Source organism: Spinacia oleracea, chromosome 5 (genome assembly GCF_020520425.1).
Source record: "Spinacia oleracea cultivar Varoflay chromosome 5, BTI_SOV_V1, whole genome shotgun sequence".
NCBI lineage: Eukaryota > Viridiplantae > Streptophyta > Magnoliopsida > Caryophyllales > Amaranthaceae > Spinacia > Spinacia oleracea.
The window spans coordinates 121,100,724-121,113,967 of record NC_079491.1 but is presented as its reverse complement, the minus strand read 5'-3'; the positions used below and the strand labels follow the sequence as shown (position 1 = coordinate 121,113,967).

At 32.8% G+C, this 13,244-nt stretch overlaps 1 long non-coding RNA gene across 1 annotated transcript; it reads right to left on the bottom strand.

Moving 5' to 3' along the window:
* Positions 1-347: 347 nt before the first annotated feature.
* On the bottom strand, positions 348-10,057 carry LOC110791686 (uncharacterized). Its single transcript, XR_008922223.1, has 7 exons — positions 10,011-10,057; positions 9,847-9,914; positions 9,699-9,752; positions 7,625-7,702; positions 4,637-4,704; positions 4,485-4,538; positions 348-2,500 (listed from the first exon to the last, which is right to left on the bottom strand). It is a non-coding gene; the product is annotated as an uncharacterized lncRNA (long non-coding RNA).
* Between the last annotated feature and the right edge of the window lie 3,187 nt (positions 10,058-13,244).

The following is a 13,244-nucleotide window of genomic DNA, read 5'->3' as shown; positions in this document are numbered from 1 at the left end:
TATTAGACTTAACATAGAATGCATACTTGGACCAAGGGCATTATTTCCTTCACGACAAGCTCCCTTGCTCGTCGTCGCATGCCCGCACTATACAACACCCCTTAAGGGTAACACGTAGCTTCCTTTGCTTTGTGCGTGCAACATTTATTAGCGTTTTCATAAAAATTTAAATTTTTTAATTTAAAATTAACGACAAATTAATAAATCATATTAATTTCATAATTTTAGGGCGAAAAATCGAAAATTTATTAATTAATTAATTTCCGATTATCATGGATTCAAATCTAGGTCATAAAAAATTAAAATTTAATATAAATTAACAATTTTTATGGTGGAGTTTAATCATGGATACCTAATTAAATTATTAATTAATTATGAAAAACAAATCAATTCTAAATTATTCGAATTTCAACAAATTAATCATAATTACAAATTAGGTTGTATAATTAACAAGTCTAGGCATTCATAATTGTTAAACATATACTGTAGGTCAATAAAAAACTCAAGATTTATCAACAAGAATCGCAAATATTCAATTTAACATCTTAAATTTACAAACTTTTGCGTTCGAAGAACTTATACCTCCGAAAAATCATAGTTAGGCTTCGAATTTGGGAATTCTGGGTTCGGCCAACTATTTTGTCAAAATTTTAGAATGCCTTTTACATGCGAAATTGACACAAAAATCACTCGATTTGGTTGAGTAACGAATATTCTGCCGAAAAACTGCGTACATATAATTAAATAAACGCAATTTGCAATTAATTACGAAAACTAATCACCCCTTTTAATTCCTTGCAAATTTGTAAAATTTAACCATGTTCATGCAATTTAGATTATGAAAATAATAAGAGGCTCGTGATACCACTGTTAGGTTATGATACGTATGACAAAACATAAATCATACGGAAAACCTTAATGTCAGGAAACATATTATTTACACATAATCATTTAGCATAATTAATATGCATACACTTTGTAGCGTGCTTACACTAGTTCCCAATTGGAATATGACCTTACATTATATCTACACTTAATTAAATTCTAATAGTTAAACAAACAGAAAATCAAAATCCTCACTCACACCTACCAACCTTAGTTATAGACAAACACTACCACAAAGTCAAACAAAATTATTTACTATCCAAAAACACGTATCTCAATGCCTCTTTTAATTTCAAAACTCCATATTTCCGAATAGGCATCTCTAAGAGCCAAAAGTCACCATTCTGAATCTCAAATTCAATACTCTAACCGCATTATCAAGAATCCTCTAGTCTGCATTTCATACTTCAGCAAAATAGTTCAAGACCATACATAATAACTAGGGCTCGCTTTCTTCAAATAACAATATGCATCCTATGAAAATCAGGCTAGAATCAATCTTTCAAAATCTCGATATAATTCATCTCTATCTCTTGTAATAAGACATCTCCAACTCAAATATGATAATGATCCTTCAAATCGAACTTTCAAACATAGCTTCTCACAACTTATATGAATAGGATAACAATAAACTTGAATCATCGATTCACATTTTCTCTCATCATTAATCAAATCCCAGTACCTTTGTATCTCCAATGGGACATGCTCAACAAAATATTTTAACTGAAGGCTTCCATGTCTAATATCTCAACTACGCAATCAACCTTATTGACTTTTCAATTCAGAGCATCAACATTTAACGACTTAACCCTTATCAACTAAGAAGACATAAAAGTTCAAATAACTTCAAACCACAATTCTTGTTACTAAATTTAATTCTCTGAAATACCAACTTAAATTCGCAAAGAGCTGGTTCGTAATACTTCACATTAATAACCAAATTAGATATGATAGATCTACCGTAGATTTTTATTTACTGAAACTAATTTCTATCTTCATAGCTCAAAATCAATTCATATGACCTTCTTGGCTTTACAATTCAACTTATCGACGTTAATCCTTGGGTTATCCATTGGTTTCAAGCCCTTCTCATTCCCTTAAGTACAAGTACAAGCACAAAACCCAAAACTTATCATCCGAATATAACACATATTGAATTCCTCAAACGACACTCGAAATTAAAAACTCAACTCTTTAAAGAGAAAACTCATGCTCACGATTCTCAATTCATATGCCATGATATGAAGATCATAGCAACCCAAAAACAACCTTGGCTCTGATACCACCTGTAATAGCCTGCCCATAACAAGATGATTGCTTATCACACTTAGCCTATATTTAATCAACTAAACTCAAACCAGCAGCTTAAGCCTTAATATTACTTACCGATAATTACAAAACAATTAATAGTATCAAAGCAAAATAATAATAACGATTTAGAATCAACCCAAAATATCAAGCTTCCATAAATCTTAAATTACACCTTGAGCAACTTAGAACACGATCTTTAATCGTTTTCGCCATGACACATACAAACCTTGCATTAATCTCTAACCATTCCTTTACCTTTTACCTAGACATGATCATCCCAACCTGCATGCAAAACATTTTAACCCTGCCCCCACCAGGACAGGTTCAGAGAACAAAGTCAGGGAACACGAGTACACACTGTCCAACCTAAAATATATTTGATAGGTGGCTCAAATAGTATTAGTTTTTGTTTCATGATCATTTTGGAAAACACTTTACTTATTCAAATCACATTACTTAGAAAACATTGTTTGATAAAAGCATCATAATTCATTTGAAATTCATTTCACGCTTTCACGAAGTCATTATCATTCAAATAATAGTTTAGGATACGAATATCCACATATCATAATTTCCTCACATCACTTCCAAATTCACAAATCATCAAAAGTTAGTCCCATGATATCACTCATCTAATTATTTTCATATTCTTGATCACTTCCAATCATACTTCATCTGACATTTACTCATAATGACAGCTCATATATTTCTCCAAATGTAACCATTTTCAAACCATGAAATATGCCACAAAGTAAAAATAATAATATATACATTCTTAACTCAATGTAACACTCATTGCCATAACATTTCCAAGTTTTGCTTCGCAATTTCTTTATAGACATAATTCCAATACATAGGTTCATTATGTTCCAATATACACATGGTATCATTTCATTCACCAAACCAACATGGCTCTAATAGGTAGTATACACTCACTAATAACATATTAATTTATGGTCGGGGAAAAGCGAATACGAATTATGATCATCATGACCGACTGACTCTAAACTATGGGGGTCGTCACCCTCCTACTAACCAATATTCTTGCAAGACTAATCAGGACGACAGCTGCTTGCCTGCAAGACGGCAGCTACGAGTATTTCACTCGCCTGCAAGACGGCAGCTACGAGTATTTCACTCGCCTGCAAGACGGCAGCTACGAGCATTTCACTCGCCTGCAAGATGACAGCTACAAGTGTCATACTTGCCTGCAATAAGTTGTGCTTCACTGTTGTCGACGGCTTATTTTCCCCTTTTAACAAATACTTTCCGTAACTCATAAATCTACTCCCTTTCCATGTCGGTTTAAGTTAAATATCTCACATACTAGTTCATCTTACCCAACGAAAAGATGTAAATAATAATAATAATAGTAATAACAATAATAATAAATAATCATTTAGTTTCTATTAACTAACTCCCTTGAGTCACTTGTTCTTACAAAAGAAAATAAGTAGAATGAGTAAACTGAGGTTTCGTTGTTCGCAAACTTATTTAAATAATATTCTATATTAAAACTCGTTAAATCATATATTAGTACGAAAAATATCTTCATCTTAAGTTTACTTATTTATATCCTTTTTGATTAGAAAGAGAGATAAAATTGAGAGTTAATTGGGAATATTTACTTTAAACTTAAAACTAAAAGTTTACTTAAGAGAATAGAAATTCGGCTTGGATTGAACATTGTTGGTTCAAAAACAACTGATTAATAATTAGTATACTCCCAACTGAAATGTCAACAATATAAATACTTGAATCAAATCCCAAAGAAAACTAAACACTAGTTTGGCAAGGTAGAATTTTATTTCTAATTATTTTACAAACTCCAATCTCGTTTTAAAATACTTATTGGAACGTAATCTGACATAACTCCCTCACCAGAGATCCAAATCAACCCATTCTTGAGCCTAAGTTCAAGAGATTTTCAATATGAACAACTTTTGTGAGATAGCATTTTGGCAAAAACTGACCAGAAAACCCCGAAATTGCAGTTTACCAAAACTGGTTCAAAGACATACGAATTGGAACAAGAAGAGAAAATATAATGAGTTAAATGTCAACAAAAAAAAAAATCCAGCAAGCAAATATGAAACCAATACATTCACAAGTATAGTTCATGATTCACACAATTATATACTTTCTATTTACCCAACATCATGGCACTCATACTAGATCAGTCATTAACATCACAATACATATACAACACATAATTCTTTTCTAAATCACAATACTTACTCAAAATTATACAATAAGAAAAACCAAAATAACATATGACTCTTATGTACCTTAATGATTTCCCAACTCAAGGTAGTTCCTTCTTATACTTCAGATTAATGGTCCTAATATCACCCAAATGTAATCATATTAGTTTCACTCCCCTTCCTTAAGCAAAGCCCCAAATAAATTCCCAAAGTAAAACCCGAATTACGTTACTTACCCAACTAGTTTCTCCTCCAATCTGGGGTTGTTCCTCTACTTCTTTTATAATCTTCTTGCTTCCTACACCTAGTATAAACACCAAAGATTAATGGGGTTTAGTTGCATGTCAATTTAATTGAAGATAGATTGAAAAAAATTTAGAGAGAAAGGGTGGTTGCTCACTATGGTGTTGTTGTTCCTGGTGTTTTTTGGGTGACAAAAACAAGAGTAAAGGAGTAATGCCTTCTTAATTTCTTTGGGTTTTATATGTGGTCCATTTAATTACTAAATTGTCATTAAGTTCCATCTATAACTTACATGCCCAATCATAATCCCACAACTGCTTACTCTTATAATTACGTATATAGGAAAACCTTAAAGTCCATTATAATTTAAAGTTAAATAAATAGTTATAACAATAATTATACTAATTTAATAATAATTGTTCGAGTGGACACCAAAATTAATAGCATATTTAGGCAAGCTATTACACACTACCCCCCTTTAAGAAAGTTTCGTCTCGAAACTTTTAAATATGTACCTTAGAAAAGATGCGGGTATCGACTTCTCATATCCGAAAAAAATTCATTAAGGTAAAATTGGTTAATACAAATAATATATTGTTTCTAAGTTGATTAAGAATAGAAAATCTTAGTTTTCAATATTTATCTTTCACTTTAATAAAAATAAAAAAAATAAAAAATTGAACTAATAAACCCTTTAAGCTTGAACCAAATAAATTTCCAAAATTTTAAATTATAGCAGAAACTCGGGATTGGTTTAATAGAAATTTAAATTTGTTCACCGAGTTAATAAAATCATAAAACTATAATCTCAAATTAGTTTGAATAGAAATTTTAAGTACGAAATTAAGAAAATAATTTTTGCTTAGCAACAGATTGAAAGCTGCTTAAAATCAGGGCTATTACACTATACCACCCTTAAAATAAGTTTCGTCCTCGAAACTTGAAAACATAAAACTTTAGATCAATTGAAGAAGTATACCATTTTAAAGCCGCTTTTGTAAATAATAGTTCAGGTAAAGGCAAGATGTTTCGATCTTCCAATAAGAAGTTTTTCTATGTCGAACAAACCAAAATGCAAAGCCGTACAGACAAAACCTTGTAGGAGAAGTTAATAAATTTGGATAGATTAGAGTTGTATTGGGTATTAAATTTGTGCAGCAACAATCGAATATAATTGTAGATGAAAATGCTTGATCATATTATAGAGGAAGGAGGCTATAGTACATCACAAATAAATGATACCCTTACATACATGATTTGGAGAGATTAAGGGAAATGGATTTATTTACAGGAGAAGAGGTTGATTTCAAATAGTTTTGAAGAAAACTTTGTAAAGATTTTATGCAAAATCTTATGTAATAAAACAAGATGAATACCTAGTTAAAAGTTTTTTTTTTCTTTTTTTTACATCTTGTTAATTTCTTCCAATCAATTCTTAAAATAAGCTCAATTTCTCGGGTTCAAAACCTGAATCTTAAGATCATTTCAAAATAATATAAATTTTCCAAAACCATTTTCTATAACCAACATAAAACGAGTACGACTTACACTAGTTCCCAATTGGAATATGACCTTACATTATATCTACACTTAATTAAATTCTAATAATTAAACAAACAGAAAATCAAAATCCTCACTCACACCTACCAACCTTAGTTATAGACAAACACTACCACAAAGTCAAACAAAATTATTTACTATCCCAAAACACGTATCTCAATGCCTCTTTTAATTTCAAAACTCCATATTTCCGAATAGGCATCTCTAAGAGCCAAAAGTCACCATTCTGAATCTCAAATTCAATACTCTAACCGCATTATCAAGAATCCTCTAGTCTGCATTTCATACTTCAGCAAAATAGTTCAAGACCATACATAATAACTAGGGCTCGCTTTCTTCAAATAACAATATGCATCCTATGAAAATCAGGCTAGAATCAATCTTTCAAAATCTCGATATAATTCATCTCTATCTCTTGTAATAAGACATCTCCAACTCAAATATGATAATGATCCTTCAAATCGAACTTTCAAACATAGCTTCTCACAACTTATATGAATAGGATAACAATAAACTTGAATCATCGATTCACATTTTCTCTCATCATTAATCAAATCCCAGTACCTTTGTATCTCCAATGGGACATGCTCAACAAAATATTTTAACTGAAGGCTTCCATGTCTAATATCTCAACTACGCAATCAACCTTATTGACTTTTCAATTCAGAGCATCAACATTTAACGACTTAACCCTTATCAACTAAGAAGACATAAAAGTTCGAATAACTTCAAACCACAATTCTTGTTACTAAATTTAATTCTCTGAAATACCAACTTAAATTCGCAAAGAGCTGGTTCGTAATACTTCACATTAATAACCAAATTAGATATGATAGATCTACCATAGATTTTTATTTACTGAAACTAATTTCTATCTTCATAGCTCAAAATCAATTCATATGACCTTCTTGGCTTTACAATTCAACTTATCGACGTTAATCCTTGGGTTATCCATTGGTTTCAAGCCCTTCTCATTCCCTTAAGTACAAGTACAAGCACAAAACCCAAAACTTATCATCCGAATATAACACATATTGAATTCCTCAAACGACACTCGAAATTAAAAACTCAACTCTTTAAAGAGAAAACTCATGCTCACGATTCTCAATTCATATGCCATGATATGAAGATCATAGCAACCCAAAAACAACCTTGGCTCTGATACCACCTGTAATAGCTTGCCCATAACAAGATGATTGCTTATCACACTTAGCCTATATTTAATCAACTAAACTCAAACCAGCAGCTTAAGCCTTAATATTACTTACCGATAATTACAAAACAATTAATAGTAATCCAAAGCAAAATAATAATAACGATTTAGAATCAACCCAAAATATCAAGCTTCCATAAATCTTGAATTACACCTTGAGCAACTTAGAACACGATCTTTAATCGTTTTCGCCATGACACATACAAACCTTGCATTAATCTCTAACCATTCCTTTGCCTTTTACCTAGACATGATCATCCCAACCTGCATGCAAAACATTTTAACCCTGCCCCCACCAGGACAGGTTCAGAGAACAAAGTCAGGGAACACGAGTACACACTGTCCAACCTAAAATATATTTGATAGGTGGCTCAAATAGTATTAGTTTTTGTTTCATGATCATTTTGGAAAACACTTTACTTACTCAAATCACATTACTTAGAAAACATTGTTTGATAAAAGCATCATAATTCATTTGAAATTCATTTCACGCTTTCACGAAGTCATTATCATTCAAATAATAGTTTAGGATACGAATATCCACATATCATAATTTCCTCACATCACTTCCAAATTCACAAATCATCAAAAGTTAGTCCCATGATATCACTCATCTAATTATTTTCATATTCTTGATCACTTCCAATCATACTTCATCTGACATTTACTCATAATGACAGCTCATATATTTCTCCAAATGTAACCATTTTCAAACCATGAAATATGCCACAAAGTAAAAATAATAATATATACATTCTTAACTCAATGTAACACTCATTGCCATAACATTTCCAAGTTTTGCTTCGCAATTTTCTTATAAACATAATTCCAATACATAGGTTCATTATGTTCCAATATACACATGGTATCATTTCATTCACCAAACCAACATGGCTCTAATAGGTAGTATACACTCACTAATAACATATTAATTTATGGTCGGGAAAAAGCGAATACGAATTATGATCATCATGACCGACTGACTCTAAACTATGGGGGTCGTCACCCTCCTACTAACCAATATTCTTGCAAGACTAATCAGGACGACAGCTGCAAGTGTCGAACTCGCCTGCAAGACGGCAGCTACGAGTATTTCACTCGCCTGCAAGACGGCAGCTACGAGCATTTCACTCGCCTGCAAGACGGCAGCTACGAGCATTTCACTCGCCTGCGAAATGACAGCTACAAGTGTCATACTTGCCTGCAATAAGTTGTGCTTCACTGTTGTTGACGGCTTATTTTCCCCTTTTAACAAATACTTTCCGTAACTCATAAATCTACTCCCTTTCCATGTCGATTTAAGTTAAATATCTCACATACTAGTTCATCTTACCCAACGAAAAGATGTAAATAATAATAATAATAGTAATAACAATAATAATAAATAATCATTAAGTTTCTATTAACTAACTCCCTTGAGTCACTTGTTCTTACAAAAGAAAATAAGTAGAATGAGTAAACCGAGGTTTCGTTGTTCGCAAACTTATTTAAATAATATTCTATATTAAAACTCGTTAAATCATATATTAGTACGAAAAATATCTTCATCTTAAGTTTACTTATTTATATCCTTTTTGATTAGAAAGAGAGATAAAATTGAGAGTTAATTGGGAATATTTACTTTAAACTTAAAACTAAAAGTTTACTTAAGAGAATAGAAATTCGGCTTGGATTGAACATTGTTGGTTCAAAAACAACTGATTAATAATTAGTATACTCCCAACTGAAATGTCAACAATATAAATACTTGAATCTAATCCCAAAGAAAACTAAACACTAGTTTGGCAAGATAGAATTTTATTTCTAATTATTTTACAAACTCCAATCTCGTTTTAAAATACTTATAGGAACGTAATCTGACATAACTCCCTCACCAGAGATCCAAATCTACCCATTCTTGAGCCTAAGTTCAAGAGATTTTCAATACGAACAACTTTTGTGAGATAGCATTTTGGCAAAAACTGACCAGAAAACCCCGAAATTTCAGTTTACCAAAACTGGTTCAAAGACATACGAATTGGAACAAGAAGAGAAAATATAATGAGTTAAATGTCAACAAAAAAAAAAAATCCAGCAAGCAAATATGAAACCAATACATTCACAAATATAGTTCATGATTCACACAATTATATACTTTCTATTTACCCAACATCATGGCACTCATACTAGATCAGTCATTAACATCACAATACATATACAACACATAATTCTTTTCTAAATCACAATACTTACTCAAAATTATACAATAAGAAAAACCAAAATAACATGTGACTCTTATGTACCTTAATGATTTCCCAACTCAAGGTAGTTCCTTCTTATACTTCAGATTAATGGTCCTAGTATCACCCAAATGTAATCATATTAGTTTCACTCCCCTTAAGCAAAGCCCCAAATAAATTCCCAAAGTAAAACCCGAATTACGTTACTTACCCAACTAGTTTCTCCTCCAATCTCGGGTTGTTCCTCTACTTCTTTTATAATCTTCTTGCTTCCTACACCTAGTATAAACACCAAAGATTAATGGGGTTTAGTTGCATGTCAATTTAGTTGAAGATAGATTGAAGAAATTTTAGAGAGAAAGGGTGGTTGCTCACTATGGTGTTGTTGTTGTTCCTGGTGTTTTTCGGGTGACAAAAACAAGAGTGAAGGAGTAATGCCTTCTTAATTTCTTTGGGTTTTATATGTGGTCCATTTAATTACTAAATTGTCATTAAGTTCCATCTATAACTTACATGCCCAATCATAATCCCACAACTGCTTACTCTTATAATTACGTATATAGGAAAACCTTAAAGTCCATTATAATTTAAAGTTAAATAAATAGTTATAACAATAATTATACTAATTTAATAATAATTGTTCGAGTGGACACCAAAATTAATAGCAGATTTAGGCAAGCTATTACACACTACCCCCCTTTAAGAAAGTTTCGTCTCGAAACTTTTAAATATGTACCTTAGAAAAGATGCGGGTATCGACTTCTCATATCCGTAAAAAATTCATTAAGGTAAAATTGGTTAATACAAATAATATATTGTTTCTAAGTTGATTAAGAATAGAAAATCTTAGTTTTCAATATTTATCTTTCACTTTAATAAAAAAAAAAAAAAATTGAACTAATAAACCCTTTACGCTTGAACCAAATAAATTTCCAAAATTTTAAATTATAGCAGAAACTCGGGATTGGTTTAATAGAAATTTAAATTCGTTCACCGAGTTACTAAAATCATAAAACTATAATCTCAAATTAGTTTGAATAGAAATTTTAAGTACGAAATTAAGAAAATAATTTTTGCTTAGCAACAGATTGAAAGCTGCTTAAAATCAGGGCTATTACAAACATTATTCAAATTTTTATGAACGAACAAATCAACATTAAAATTTGAACTTTTAATTAATAAAATCCGAAGCTTTAAATCGTTCTTTAACATTTAAATTTCAGATTTTTAATAATTTGGTTTAAGTGCGATTAAAATTAACGAAACCATTCAAAATTTTAATCCAATAATTTTTAAAATTAGCCACTGACCCATGAAATTATATCCCCTTTCCCAATTAACCGAATTATTAAACCAAAATTAATTAAAATTCAATTAGGGTTTCAAATTTTACGAATTGGGGAAAGGCAAAATTAGGGTTTATACTTATCGGAAAAATTTGAAATTTTACGATTGTGTTAAAATTTCAAGCAATTCCGAGTAGTTTAGGTCGACCTTTTAATTGAATTTCTTCCCGACACTTTTAATTTTTAATGAAAAATTAACAAAAACGCCCAAAAAATGACACTTCGAGGCCTGTTTTTGCAATTTCGTTCGCATGAGTTGATCTTAGAAAATAGATTTCCATCAGATAAGGGTTTTAAAAATCGAAAAAACAAATATTTTTGATTTCGGACCTGATTATTACGCAATTCATCCAATAATTCGTAAAAAATTTGAAAATTCAACAAAAAATTTCAAAATTTTCGACAGATGCAAAAACAATAAAATCATGCTAATTCATGCTTTGAATACATAAGGCTCATGATACCACTGTAGGGGAATACAGTTAAACATAATAACATGTGCGGAAACAATCCCCAAAGGCAGGAAACATGTATAAAGCACAGATTAAGCAAACTTACATTCGAAGCGTGTTTTCCACAATAATCTGTCAACGAACACGAACAAAGAACTCCACCTGTCGTTCCTCTACTTGGTTCACCGACACGATCAGATCCGTCTTGATTATCGTAGCTTAGACAATCGATCAAGATACTTTGCTTTTTGGGAAGAACTCACTTTGGAGGCACAGAGAGAATTAGGGTTCTCTGTGTCTAGGGTTTGAGTAGTATAAATTGTGTGTTGGAATAATACAATTGACCTATTGTATTAATGATGTAACCGGCCAAGACTAAAGAGCCTTGACCGGCCACATCGCATAAGCACACGGACCACACAGCTCGCGCCCAGCGACACACTGCAGGCCGAAGCCCACAGCGCGCGCGCCGAGCAGCTGGACCGTGGGCCTGCTCGCTCGTCGCTGCGTTGCTTGCGCTGTTGCGTGCTGTTGCGTGCTCGCGCCCAATGGGCTGGCCTTGCTTGCCTTTGCTCGCGAGCTTCCTGGCTCGTTGGGCCTTGCACGCTTACGTGCTTGGCTCGACGGGCCGGCAACTCCGATGCCCTTCGTATTCGCGATTTAATATATTTCCGATATATTATTTATCGTTTCGTATTCAACGAATCACCGTCGTACGATACGATTTATTCGTGTCGCCCAACTTACGAATATTCGCGATACGATATACGATTCCGATGCAAGGTCGTATCGTATAATACGTTTTCCAACTAATTCCCGAAAAGCTATTAAATGAATTTCCGATTCATTTAATCCGGTGATCTGTTACGTGTCATTGGTGTGACCTTGTAGGTTCAGTCAAGAGTAAGTTGTGAGTTCAATATCCATTAGAACTCACTGATCGGATGCATTGCTCTAGCTAGCTGTTCCGATCACTTGATCTCACTGAATTAATTGTTCGCAATTAATCTGAACCTTGGTATTAGACTTAATGCACCTTGGGTGAAGGACATATTTCCTTCACGTCCGGATCCGCCTTAAGATTGACCAACTAGAATCGCCCTTAAGGTACTATAATTTTCGGCTAATTATGGGCAAGAATATGACAAATACTTCTGCTCAAAAATCACTGTTTTATTGTATGAATACTTGTTGAAAAACTCGTGTATAAATTTATGACCCTAGGCATATATTTATAGAACCTTGGAAAGGATTTCGAATCATGTTAGAATACTAATTAATTAATTAAAATGCTATTAGAACTCTAAATAATTAATTTAATCTTTTAGGATTAGGATTTAATCAATGCACGAATTCCGATAGCTTTAGGATTCGTATAGCACGTACACACGCACCGCACGAGCACCGGACGCCCATGCGCAAGCCTTGCGGCTCACGCTGAGCGCACGGCGCACAGGCCCACTGCCCGCAGCCCATTTGTGCGCGCGCGCCAGCCTTGGCTGGGCCTGGCCTTGCGCTGGGCCTGGTCGAGGCATTGGCGTGTTGATCGATGCGTGTGGCTTGCTGGGCGATGGCCTGGCTTCGTGCTGGGCCTTCGTCTAGCAAGCCTCGTCCGATACTATTTCGTACGATACGCTTTCCGATTAAATTCCCGATTCCGGAATTCATTTCCGACACGAACAATATTTAATATTTTCGAATCCAGAATTAATTTCCGTTTCGAACAAATATTTAATATTTCCGTTTCCGGAATTATTTTCCGATTCCGATAATATTTCCGATTCTGACAATATTTCCGTTTCCGACAATAT